General features: G+C 41.7%; 1 protein-coding gene and 1 non-coding gene across 2 annotated transcripts in view; one reads left to right on the top strand and one right to left on the bottom strand.

Moving 5' to 3' along the window:
* Nucleotides 1-3668, bottom strand: part of ERICH6B (glutamate rich 6B) — a 53763-nt gene extending 50095 nt beyond the window's left edge. The window contains exon 1 of the mRNA XM_040341272.1: nucleotides 3590-3668. The gene's annotated coding sequence lies outside the window, so the exon portion shown is untranslated. The remainder of the gene's footprint in view (nucleotides 1-3589) is intronic.
* Nucleotides 3669-10670: 7002 nt separating this feature from the next.
* Nucleotides 10671-10829, top strand: LOC120929858. Its single transcript, XR_005747526.1, has one exon. It is a non-coding gene; the product is annotated as a U1 spliceosomal RNA (small nuclear RNA).
* The last annotated feature ends 2621 nt before the right edge of the window (nucleotides 10830-13450 follow it).

Below are 13450 nucleotides of genomic sequence, written 5' to 3'. Positions count from 1 at the left end.
AATGGTCTGCCCGCGTAAAAGAGCCCTAATTTAGGTTCTTGACTCATCAAGTAGCGAAATGAAAAGAAAACAGACTGCCATGGTGCATTCAACAAACAAGTCAGCAGCAGCTCCTATATTTCACACAGGCTCCTTAAGCACACTATTGTGTGAATTCATACAAAATAATATTTTAAAAGGCACTTCTAACAACCAGGGACAGGCCCTGTTATCTCTGCATGGGTTTTTAAAGATAACATACATCTAAAATGATAAGTTATTACTAGGCTAATGCTCTTTGAGTCACTTCCTAATGATAATTATACACAAGAGCACAGAAAACTACTATACTGTACTGCTGTGCTGTTTCCATTAGTGCCTTACAATATATCTTGGTAAGTGCAAGTGTGTGTGGGCGTGCACTAAATGAAATGGGCATTCGTGTAGTAATTCAACTGAAAACAAACATTCTCAGGCCCCTAAGTGTCTCTATATCATTTTACAACAGTAACATCGGAGAGTACATTATGCTGTATAAGGATTTTCCTGCAACAAAAAATGGCTGCCCATAAATACCCGATTACATATATCTTGTGCATTTCTAGTCTTCATTTACATCTTTCTTGCCTACTACAAAACTGAACTCAAGGCACACAATGAAACCTAACAGGTAATAGCCGTTTTGTGCCACTGCTGAATATTCATTTATTTTTTAAATGTGTATGTCTAAATACATGATTTTAACCACTTCAGCCCAGGAAGGTTTTACCCAGGGCCGATCCACCCTATAGGCTCACTATGCAAGCCGCTTAGGGCCCCCGCAAAGCTGCAGAGGGCTACCCAAATTACTAGAGGCCCCGCCTGGTGAGAAGTCATTTTTGGCCCCTCACCCCGCTTCTCAACTCGCTGGCTGCATGGGAGAAGAGGTAAGAAGTCAGCAGCCCCGCCTTCTCACTTTAATGTAAGATGTCAGTTCCGATAGCAGAACACCCCCTCCCCCTGCTTCTCAACTTTAATATTTAATGTCACATGTCACTGTCGGCAGTGCCCCCCCCCCCCCCCCCACTTCTCAACTTTAATGTGACATGTCATTTTGCTTAGGGCCCCAGGGAGGTCAGGATCGGCACTGGTTTTACCCCCTTAATGACCAGGCCATTTTTTTGCAATACGGCACGGCAGCATTTTAACTAACAATTGCACGTCGTGTGACCCTTGTCGTGTGACTCTGTACCCAAATAAAATTGATGTCTTTTTTTTCCACCAATAGAGCTTTCTTTTGGTGGTATTTAATCACCTCTGTGCTGTAAATGTGTTGCCCTATAAACAAAACAAGATCAACAATTTTGAAAAAAATATATATTTTTTACTTTCTGCTATAATATATATCCAAAAAAAACATTTAAAAAATAAAAATTCTTTATCAATATATTCCTCTACATATTTTTGGTAAAAAAAAATCCCAATAAGTGTATATTGATTGGTTTGCGCAAAAGTTATAGCGTCTTCAAACTTTGGAATAGATTTATGGACTTTTAATTTTTGTAATTGTTTTTACTGGTAATGGCAGCAATCAGCGATTTTTAGCAGGACTGCGACATTACGGCGAACAAATCTGACACTAAGTGACACTTTTTGGGGACCAGTGACACCAATACAGTGATCAGCGCTAAAAAAAATGCACTGTTACTGTATAAATGACACTGGCAGGGAAGGGATTAACATCAGGGGAGAACAAAGGGTTAAGTGTGTCCACTGGGAGTGTTTTCTAAGAACCCTTTCACACTGAGGTGCTTTGCAGGCGATATACCGCTAAAAATAGCGCCTGCAAAGCGCCCTGAAAGAGCCGCTCCTCACACTCCAGTGTGAAAGCCAGAGGGCTTTCACACTGGAGCGGTGCGCTGGCAGGACGCTAAAAAGCGGCGCTTTGCAGGTGGTTTTAACCGTTTTTCGACCACTAGCGGTGGTTAAAAGCCCCCCCGCTAGCGGCCGAATAGCGGCACGAAATTGATGGTAAAACGCCACTAAAAATAGCTGTGCTTTACCGCCGACGCACCCACCGCCCCAGTGTGAAAGTGGCCTAACTGTGCAGGGGATGGACTGATAGGAAGAACACAGAGATCTGTGTACAGAACATCTCTGTGTACTTCCCTGTCAGAATGGGTATCTGCCTTGTTTACATATCACAGGGGGGGGGCAGCGGACATCGGGTCTGCCAGACCCGCTAATTGGCTTTTGCTCTGTTCAGGGGGTGCGCCCATAGTATTTATTGCACAAAATCACATACAGGTATGTTGTTTCATGCAATAGAGTTACCCTGCGGCAGTATATATGCGGTGGGCGGTCTTTAAGTGATTAATTACCATAAATTGGTTCTGATTATTCTTTGTGTAGCACCCTCCTGTGCACATAGTGTGAAAATGTTAGGTAAATTTAATTAAGCCTTAGGCCTCGTACACACGACCGAGGAACTCGACGGGCGAAACACATCGTTTTCCTCGTCGAGTTCCTTGTTAGGCTGTCGAGGAACTCGACAAGGCAAGTTTCTCCATTCCCATCGAGGAAAAAGAAGACATGCTCTCTTTTTGGCTCGACGGGATCCTCAACAGATTCCTCGTCGAAAAATGTACACACTTTCCATCTCGTTGTATGGGACATTAGGTTTGTTACCAGGGTGTGTGATACGGGTCTCTTTGTGTCGTTTTGTATTATCGTTTTTCCATCACCTTGTTTGTCTACTGTACGATGTAACCATCTAAAGAAATTCTCGTTATATGCTGGATTTTATGCCAATAAAACTTTTTGTAAAAGAAAAATGTACACACGACCGGTTTCCTCGGCAAAAATGGAGATAGAAGCCTGAATATTTATGGGAGCTCTACCAATTCCTGGGTAAGGATGGCCCAGAAGGTGGAGAGTTGGCCCATATTTGCTCAGGAGCCTGGCCATGTGGAGAGATAATCCAGGATCCAGAGGCCTGGAGGGGACCTCTGTGCTGGGCTCTGCCTCTAGGCAGAGGGTGCCAGAGAGAGAGACAGAGAGATGGTGTGTGGAGAAAAAGAGGAAGGAAGCTGAGAGGAACCCTCATCTTGACTGATTGAGACACTCTGGCAAGCAAGTGGGACCTGAACAGCAGGAGACCTGAGCAGAAGTCAACATCTATGCTGCAGAACATTAATGCCGCGTACACATGATCGGAATTTCCGACAAGAAAAGTTCAATGTGAGCTTTTGGTCGGAAATTATGACTATGTGTAGGCACCATCTGACTTTTTCGGTCGGAATTTATGACAGCAAAAATTTGAGAGCTGGTTCTCAAATTTTCCGACGGGAAAAGTTCTTGTCGGAAATTCCGATCGCCTGTATGCAATTCCGACTTGCAAAAAAAACACACATGCTCGTAATCATTGAACTTACACAATATAGTGTATGTACAAAAATTAGATTATCTACCATTAATTATTTTAAATAAAACAATACACAAAATTACGAAAATCGGTAACCTGCAAAAAGTTTTAGAACTGCCCCATTCATGAATAGGTAGAAGTTTGTAAGTATCATATAGTCAGTACAATATGAGAACAACATATAATGGCCTTATAATTGCTGGATACAGAACTTGCCCAGTTCCGTCAGTAAAGAGAATGAGGAAACTTGACCCAGAATTGTAACATTCACTGACAATCTTCTCAGGCATCTGTTTAAAAGAAACAATGAATTACTATAATTATTAAACAAGATCATCACTTTATCTTTTATTTATATTGTGCCATTCTAAAAAGCAATAGAAAATGATACATAAGACATATTGAATTTTCATATGCTGTATTAAATCCTCAGGGGAAGAATACTCATATACTGCAATTCCTGGTAATAAAGGTTGTCTGCATTCTGCTGCCAAGAATGGACATGCCATATATCTTCACTTGTTGCCTCATTACACAGTAATACTTGCACAATTTATTGTCCTCTATTTTCAGCACAAAGAGTACCAATAATAATGATGCTCGCTATTATATAGGACATCTATAATTTCACCTCATAAGCAACTTGAAAAAATCTAGAAAAAGGCTATCAGAAATGTTCTGATAATGTTTAGTTGACAATTTCTATGTTACAAATTAAGGTGGACTACCCCTTACTGGAAAGCAGCATTTAAAACAAAGAAGATAATATATTTACTCCCCTGACTTTCGCAGTGTAGAGGGTGACTTTATTCTTTTGCCTACATGACCCCAGGGAATGGTGAATATTTCAATTCTCGCAAAAAAAGACACTGCAACACAGTTTTCCCCAGATCTTGAGGGAATGATGTCACCCATTCTACATGCTGTAATTTGAAGTTGAAGGGAAGCAGGCAGGGGTGTCATTAGGGCGGGGCTTGGGGGGCTGGAGCCCCGAATGGGTCCCCGAAAAGCCCGGAATCTATGGAATGCTGCATTCCATTGTTACCTCCGAGCATCGGGAGTCGGGACCGATCTGGTGCGGCTGAAAGTGGCTGAGTGTCGCTGGTGCCGAGTGTGGCCAAGTGTGACCGAGTGCCATAGCAGGTCCCGCCTTCTGGAGCCTGCAGCACCAATGCCGGGATCGCGGGATGTGTGATGTCCATCAAAGGCACTGCAGGCTCCACAAGGCGGGAATTACAATGCGGCCACCGCCGTGCCACATCGCCTCTCCTCTTCTCCTCAGCTCCTCTCTGACGGTGTGAGTGTGACTGACAGTGCCTGCTGTGACCGCACACCACGGCTGAGGCTGAGCTGAGGTAGGTCAGTGTGTGTTGAGCTATTATCGATCTTTTTTTAAGTGATATTACTTGTAAAAGCTCTTCATATAGGTTCATCTTCGTCTGTTTCTGGAAAATTCATAAATATTACTTTAACTAGTAATTGTGACATTCCTTACCTAAGGAAGAAGTAAAAATGTCTATAAACTGTATGATTATTGTGGCTATGGCTTTTATTGTATAGACCTTATTTATCATTTTTGCTGAGCAAAAATATATTAGACTGCGATGTAGTGGAGAGTCTTATATTTTGAACATGTGTCAGTACATGCTGTCTTTTTCTGCCGTCCCGTGGCCGCATCCCTGTGCGCATGCTCAGAATCACGTCGGAACTACTCCCAGCCCTATTCATGTACTACGTAAACAACGTAAAATACGACGGCTGTGTTCCCTGGTCCATACCTTAGCATGAGTTGCGCCTCATATATGGGGAATAACTTTACGCCGGACGTAAGACTTATGCAAACCGCATATATTATGCGCCGGGCGCAAGTACGTTCGTGAATCGGCGTATCTCCCTCATTTGCATATGTGCATAGAAAATCAATGGGAGCGGCAAATGCGCCCAGCGTAAATATGCGCCCACGATACGACCACGTAGGCAAGTTACATCGGTCGTAGGAAGCCTATTTTTAGGCGTATCTCAGATTGTGGGCACGGCGCACAGATACGACGGCGCATAGTTACACTTACGCGGCGTATCTCGAGATACGTTGGCGCAAATGCTTTGTGAATCCGGGCCCATATGTCTAGATTTGTCTAGCACTAGTTTAGCATGTCAGTTGTATGTAGCTATAAAATACAAAATCACTAAGCACAGCCACCATATACAAGGTATACTCTCTAATAGACATGTGCATTCCTTTTTGTCCGAATGCATTTTCATCCGAATTTTGGGTATTTTCATTATCGTTTTAACAAACAAAAACGAACGCACAGAATCTAAAATCCGAAAGATCCGACATAAAAAAATGCTTTTTTTTTTGTTTTCGTTTCTACAACAGTTCGATATAGATAGGACATTAGACATGATGCTGACAATAGCAATCTGTGTCTATCAAACTTGTGGTCGAATGTGCCTAACCTAACTCTATTAGTCCAAGATTATTCTACATAGAGAGGAAAGATTTAACATTATAGAGACAGTGTTGGGGTAGACCATTCGACATGAACGACGAACATTCGACGAAGCAGCCAAAAACATACAAACGTTGAATCTGTCATTGAAGGCTTATGTTGTCTGTCAAAAGTTCTAAGAAGATTCGACAAGCAGCTAAACTGTACGACGCCGCAATTGTACATTTACGGTCAAATGCTCAGCCCATAGGCTACAGAAAAATTTGAATGTTGGTTGACTAGTAATAATAATTTATAGATATAATTATTACTAGTGTCATACAACATTAGAATTCTTCTATAGCTTGTAGACGGAACATTCAACCGGAAATGTACGATTGTGGTGTTGTACAGTTTAGCTGCTCCGACAAATTTTCCTAGAACATTCGACAGACACCATAAGCCTTTAATGACAGATTTGACCTTAATTAACTCGGATTTTCGGACAAATGCATTTTTTAACAAAACAAAATACATAAAAACGAATTTCGGGAGGAACTAAATTAATGTATTTTTCGGACGAAAACGAAAATCCGAAACTAAATATTTCAGTGTGTACATGTCTACTCTCTAAGGCCCCGTACACACGGTCGGACCGAACCGATGAAAATGAACCGAAGTTCAGTTTCATCGGACCAAACCGACCGCGTGTATAGGCCATCGGTCTGTTTTCCTTCGGTCCAAAATTTTAAAACATGCTTCAAAACCGAACCGATGGACCGCTGCCCCATCGGACCAAACCAATGGTTAGTACAGAAAAGCATCGGTTCAAAACCCGCGCATTCTCAGAATCAAGTCGACGCATGCTTGGAAGCATTGAACTTCATTTTATTCAGCACGTCGTGTGTTTGACGTCACCGCGTTCTGACCCGATCGGATTTTGGACTGACGGTGTGTACACATATCAGGCCATACGGCCACTTCAGAGGTGAACCGATGAAAACGGTCCGACGGACCAGTCACATTGGTTTGGTCCGACCGTGTGTACAAGGCCTAAGCGTTTGTGTAGGCGTTCAATGGAGACTTCCACAATCAGAACTATACAGGTAAATAACTGATTTCCAATCAAACCAAATGCTTGTATTTGTTAGACCATGGCGGGGACATTATATTCAATTTGGGGGCATGGACTGATGTGACTGGTTCAATCTTTTCTATATGGAGCTGTAAATTCCATTTGAAGGTGCAATATAAGTATTAATACCAAATCAAGGATTTATATGTTTGAGTTGTGTTCCACCACTTTGCAGTTTAGTGAATGAAGGAGAATATGGCAAAAGCGTGTTGATAGCCATCAGTGGAAATGATAAAATTGAGAGACCAGTTGATCTTATTTTTTAACTCTCTGAGATGTGACCCTTGTGTCAACTCCAATCATAAAACAAGATTGCTATCTTTTATCCAATTTCGCAGATCTTTTGTTCGAATGGAAAATGTGTGAATCTAATAATTTGTGAAAAGACCTCGGAAGGAAGGGCAAAGAATGTGACTACTGAATGAGATAATCTACACCATCTTCACACTGGGGATAATCGCATAGTGACACCTTACAGCAGGCAGCCCAGAAGACACGGACCTGTGTGTGTCTTATTTAATGTAGAGGGTTAAAGCTTAAAATAGGATCCGCAGGAACAATGTATTAGAGGGGAATGAAGGTGGTATAGATTTGTAGTCATATTGTTCTACATGCTATGTTGCAAATATTTTTTTAAATTCTATGTCATTTGTTTTGGAAACAACATGTTCTATTTTTGTCAATGTAATGTAAGCTGCATGTGAATTCCATCTCTTCCTATGTTAATCTTATATATTAGTGGGTTGACTTGACAAACCAGACAACCTCAAATTAATGGGTTAATAAAGCTGAAACAATTTCTAGTTTTTAACAGAAGTCGTTTTGTACCTATTGCATTAAATTTCCCAAATTTCCTATGGGATCACTAAGATGGAAATTGAGAAAACCCAGTGGGGGCACAGACAGTAACTTTCTTCTACTGTAGAGTGGAAGAATAGCGAGAATCTTTTCTGTGTTTTTATAGCTGTGTTTGTTCTCTTTACCGTGACCTCCTAACTTCAAGTGAGGGTCACAAGCACAGTAACAGCCACATAAGACACAGAGTAGGTGGCAAGATATATAGTATAGTATAGCATAGTATAGTATAGTGTGTGTGTGTGTATATATATATATATATGTATATATATATATATATTTATATAGATCTATCTATCTATCTATCTATCTATCTATCTATCTATCTATCTATCTATCTATCTATCTATCTCTATCTATCTATATATATATATTCACACACACATCCACTACATTGCCAAAAGTATTGGAACGCCTGCCTTTACATGTACATGAACTTTAATGTCATCCCAATCTTAGTCTGTAGTGTTCAATATTGAGTTGGCCCACCCTTTGCAGCTATAACAGCTTCAACTCTTCTGAAAAGGCTGTCCACAAGGTTAAGGAGTGTGTCTTTGGGAATGTTTGTCTATTCATCCAGAAGCACATTTTAAAGGTTAGGTACTGATGTTGGACAAGAAGGCCTGGCTTGCAGTCTCCACTCTAATTCATCCCAAAGGTGTTCTATCAGGTTGAGGTGACTCTGTGAAGGCCAGTCAAGTTCCTCCACCCCAAACTCGCTCATCTATATCTTTATGGACTTTGCTTTGTGCACTGGTCCAAATCATTTCATGGAGGGGGGATTATGGTGTGGGGTTGTTTTTCAGGGGTTGGGCTTGGCCCTTTAGATCCAGTGAAGGGATCTCCTTAAGCCTCGTACACACGACCGAGTTTCTCTGCAAAAACCAGCAAGAAATTTGCTGGGAGATATTTTTTTGCTGAGGAAACCGGTCGTGTGTACATTTTCGTCGAGGAAACTGTCGAGAAACTCGATGAGCCAAAAAGAGAGCATGTTCTCTATTTCCTTGACGGGAATGAAGAAAATTGGCTTTGTCGACAGCCTAACAAGGAACTCGACGATGAAAACTATGTGTTTCGCCCGTCGAGTTTCTCGGTCGTGTGTACGAGGCTTAAGGTGTCAGCATACCAAAACATCTTGGACAATTTCATGCTCCCAACTTTGTGGGAAAAGTTTGGGGATGGCCCCTTCCTGTTCCAACATGACTGTGTACCAGTGCACAAAGCAAGGTCCATAAAGACATGGATGAGCAAGTTTGTTGTGGAGGAAATTGACTGGCCAGCACAGAGTTTTGACCTCAAGCCGATAGAACACCTTTGGGATGAATTAGAGTGGAGAATGCAAGCCAGGCCTTCTCGCACAACATCAGTGCCTGACTTCACAAATGCACTTCTGGAAGAATGGTCAAACATTCCCATACACACTCCTAAACCTTGTGGACAGCCTTCCCAGAAGAGTTGAAGCTGTTATTGCTGCAAACGTTGGCCAAATCAAAATTAAACCTTACAAACTAAGACTGGGATGCCATCAAGGTTCATGAGCGTGTGAAGGTAGGCGTCCTACATTTTTTGACAATAAAGTGTGTATGTGTATATATATATATATATATATATATATATATATATATATATATATATATATCGCTCTCTCTCTCGCTCTCTCTCTCTCTCTATATATATATATATATATATATATATATATATATATATATATATATATATATTTTTAAATAGATAGATATATTAGAAGATACTGTATATAAGCTTAATTTGAGAATGATAAGACATAACACCAGTGTTATAAAAGAGCTGATATATAGGCCAAATGGAATGCCATGGGGGTGCTTAAATCTATTTCTTCCAGATAAATACCTTGTATAGAAGTAAATAGAAGATAAATAAAGATACTAAACACATTGCAGAAATGTATAATGCAGTGTCAGAGGGTTTATTCAGTTGACTTCACAAGGGCTCAGTAAATCTTTGTCGGTTGAGTTGCAATCTCAGATAAGACCCATCCTGGCTCAATGACACAAACCTGAGCTTGACATTTCTTTATTACAGTGTCAGGCCAGCCATCCAAGTCATTACTCAGCTCATTCACACTGGCGAATCAGTCGTCATTTTACTCTCTAGAGGGATATATTAGCTGGATGTCATTGTTCGGTTCAGTGCCAACACTGTCAATTGTTTGGAAGGTTTGGGGTATTATAACCATGTGACATGCTGTGAGTACAGGAAGCCATGGAGATTTGAAACATTGTTAGAAAAAATAACAGTGCCTTTTCATAGAAACGGAAACGAATTAGCATAAAAAATCAGCCTGGGTGTTAATTAGTCCACAGATACACTGTTCATCTGCTTTATCAATGATTAAGACTATATTAAAGAGTGAACACTTTAAAAGACTAGAGCACACCTGAATGACAATCCTTAAAATGGCGAGATCCCCAAGAAAAAAGATTGCAATAGCAAATAGAGCTCACTAGCTACAGTCCTTTAAAAATATATAAAAAATATGAATGCTATATGCTAAGAAAAAGTACAAACCATTTTGTAACGTGATAAACAGCAGGGTTTCAGACCTCATTCTTTGTTCTCACCTCTCAGTGTTCTTTATCAAGTTTAGACACACAGATAATAACCACAACTACAGCTTCATTATAAAGCCAATTAATCGTCACATATCGTGACCTGATAAAGAAACTTCACACTTCTGTATGATTAAAATACAACTAAAGTCTTAAATACCAAATCCAATTACCCTCTCTGACTTAGCCAAGTTCTCCTTTGTTTGTGTCCCACATGCTCCCTATGCCAGACGCCAGACACAACAGCTTTTTTTTTTTACACACGATCATTTTTCAGCATACTTACCTGGCAGGGGAGACACCATGATCATGAAGGTGGTTCTCCCAGGGCGAGGCTCGGCTATTGCACACTCTAGGCCATGCTGATCGAGGTTGTCTTCCCTGCCGCTTCTCGGCCTTTTGGCTAGGACTGGGTGTGGTATCTGTCCTCATCAGTTGTCAGCGGAGCGCTGAAGCACCTCCTACATGGGGAGGGTGGATGCAATCCAATGACGTCATTGCGCCTGGAAGGATGGTTTCAGCAGGGACTACGCTGTGCTGCCCGATAGAATACTGGGGGCCGACCCATGGTTGAGTCTGAGCCATCTGGAAGGGTGCTCCTGGTGAGGATGGGTGCTGTGCTTGGTCTTGGTCTTTTTGCCGAGTTCTAGTCTGGCCTTCTGGCTGGATGGTGTAAGTGCTATCTCTGTCAGCGATCCGGTTGGAGGAGCTGGTAATGCCCTGGGATATGACGGGGTAGGACCATGCAAATCCGCTGGGTTGGCTGGCAGGGGTGGAGGGCTGCACTAGTCGGTCGGGGGGTCGGATATGGAACGAAAAGCCTATGGTGCATGTGCCCCTGGAGTGGCAGTCCAGGGGTATCTGAAGATCACTGTGTGTGAGGGACACATTGATTGAAGGATACCACGGTCACTGCACCAGATACACGCTTTTTTTAGCACCTGCCTCCTGGGCCGGGCCTTTTGGCTAGGACCGGAGGAATTTTTTATTCCTGGCCGGAGGGCCTGGTCATTGTTTCACCACAATGGCCACTTCTTTCACTCTCCTCTCCACTATCCCTTCCCCCACTTTATTTTATTTAAGCCTGTGTTTGTCACTTTTTTGTCTTTTTTTGTTGTGCACGTTTTGTCTCACTGTGTGATTAGTAGGGTGCGGGTCCTCGGGCCAGCCCTGAACGTCTTGGGAGTGGGTGGACATGGCCTTCTGGCTTAGTTCGCCTGCTCTCATGGGGTCTCCCTTCGGGGGAGCCCCACCTAGTACTGGGAGGGTTCTGTTTCGGCAGTCCCTCCGAGGAAGTTGGGTCCGTGTCGGCTTCGGTTGCTCGGACCACAGTACCTCAGTCCCCGTCTGGAGCCTAACGCCCCGGGGGATCAGGGTTTGGGTCCCTCTTCACAGGAGGACCACTTGACGTTGCACCCGTCTGCACGTTTTTGTGAACACTCTTTATGTGTGTGCACATTTTTTCTGCACCGGGTGAAGTTTTTTGGGTGTGTTCACACGCCATAGGCTTTTCAAAAAAAAAAAAAAAATTTTTCAGCATGAAAAAAAACGTTGTTTTTCAGCATGTCCAAAAAACAAAGTTTTCCCAACTTCATCATTAAAACAACGTTGCCTACACACCATCGTTTTAAAAAAATGATCTAGAAAAGTGCGGTGACGTACAACACGTACGACGGCACTATAAAGGGGAAGTTCCATTCGCCTTTGGGCTGCTTTAGCTGATTCCGTGTTAGTAAAAGACGATTCGCGCTTTTCTGTCTGGTACAGCGTGATGAATGTGCTTACTCCATTATGAACGGTAGTTTTACCAGAACGAGCGCTCCCATCTCATAACTTGCTTCTGAGCATGCGTGGGTTTTTTTACGTTGTTTTAGTGCACACACGATCATTTTTTACAACCCGAAAAACGACATAGTTTAAAACGACGGTAAAAAATGCAGAATGTTCGAATTTTTTTTTTTTTTTTCGTTTTTCAGAACCTGAAAAATGATGTGTAGTCCACACACGATCATTTTAAATTACGTTTTTTTCATGCCGAAAAATTATCAACAGGGCAGTGCTGTCTATTCAGAAAGCTACAGGTTACACTTAAAAAAATCACTCCAGAGGCATAACTAGAACCTTCAGGGCCCCATTGCAAGAAAACATGAAGGGCCCCCCTGACCTCTAGTCCCGAGGTCCTTTTCTCACAGGGCAGGGTCCTTTATTATGGTACCGGACTCCTTCCTGTCATCTTGGGTAGGTTTTCCTCAATTTAAACTGAATGCCGCGTACACACCATCACTTTATGTGATGGAAAAAAACTACATTTTCTGTGAAGTAAAAAACGACGTTTTTGAAACTTCAATTTTCAAAAACGACGTTGCCTACACACCATCGTTTTTTCACAATGCTCTAGCAAAGCGAGGTTACGTTCACCACTTTTTTCCATTGAAGCTAGCTTCATAACTAGCTTCTGGGCATGCGTGGGTTTAAAAACGTTGTTTTAAACATCGTTTTTTGCTACACACGGTCAATTTCTGTGAAACAAAAACCGATGTTTTGAAAACGACACAAAAAATTGAAGCATGCTTAAAAAAATTTTTGTCATTTTTCACAAGACATAAAACGACGTTTTCCCCCACACATGGTCATTTAAATTTACGTTTTTAAAAATGTAGTTTTTTTTCATCACATAAAGTGATGGTGTGTATGCGGCAGAAGACTTTAGCAGCGCACAGCAAAATATTTTCTGTAGTATACACTATACTTATATTTTGTGATTGAATACCAATTCTAATTGTATATATTTATTTAATCACAAGAGTCCCCCCCTTACATCAGAGTTTACAGAGTTCCCTCTTTACATCTGAATCCAGAGTTCTGCTTTACATCTGAATCTCCAGTTTTTCCCATTTACGTCTGAATCCAGAGTTCTCCTTTATAGCTAAACTTGCATAGTTCCATTACACTTTAGACTCTGATATAACGGAGAACTCTGGGGCCTTTGATTTAAGGAAGAACAGTGAAAACTCTGATGTAAGTGGAAACACTGCAGACTCTGGTGTAAAGGGTAACT

This window comes from Rana temporaria, chromosome 2 (assembly GCF_905171775.1).
Source record: "Rana temporaria chromosome 2, aRanTem1.1, whole genome shotgun sequence".
Lineage (NCBI taxonomy): Eukaryota > Metazoa > Chordata > Amphibia > Anura > Ranidae > Rana > Rana temporaria.
Note: the sequence above shows the minus strand (reverse complement) of the source record. Positions and strands in the feature narration are given on the sequence as shown.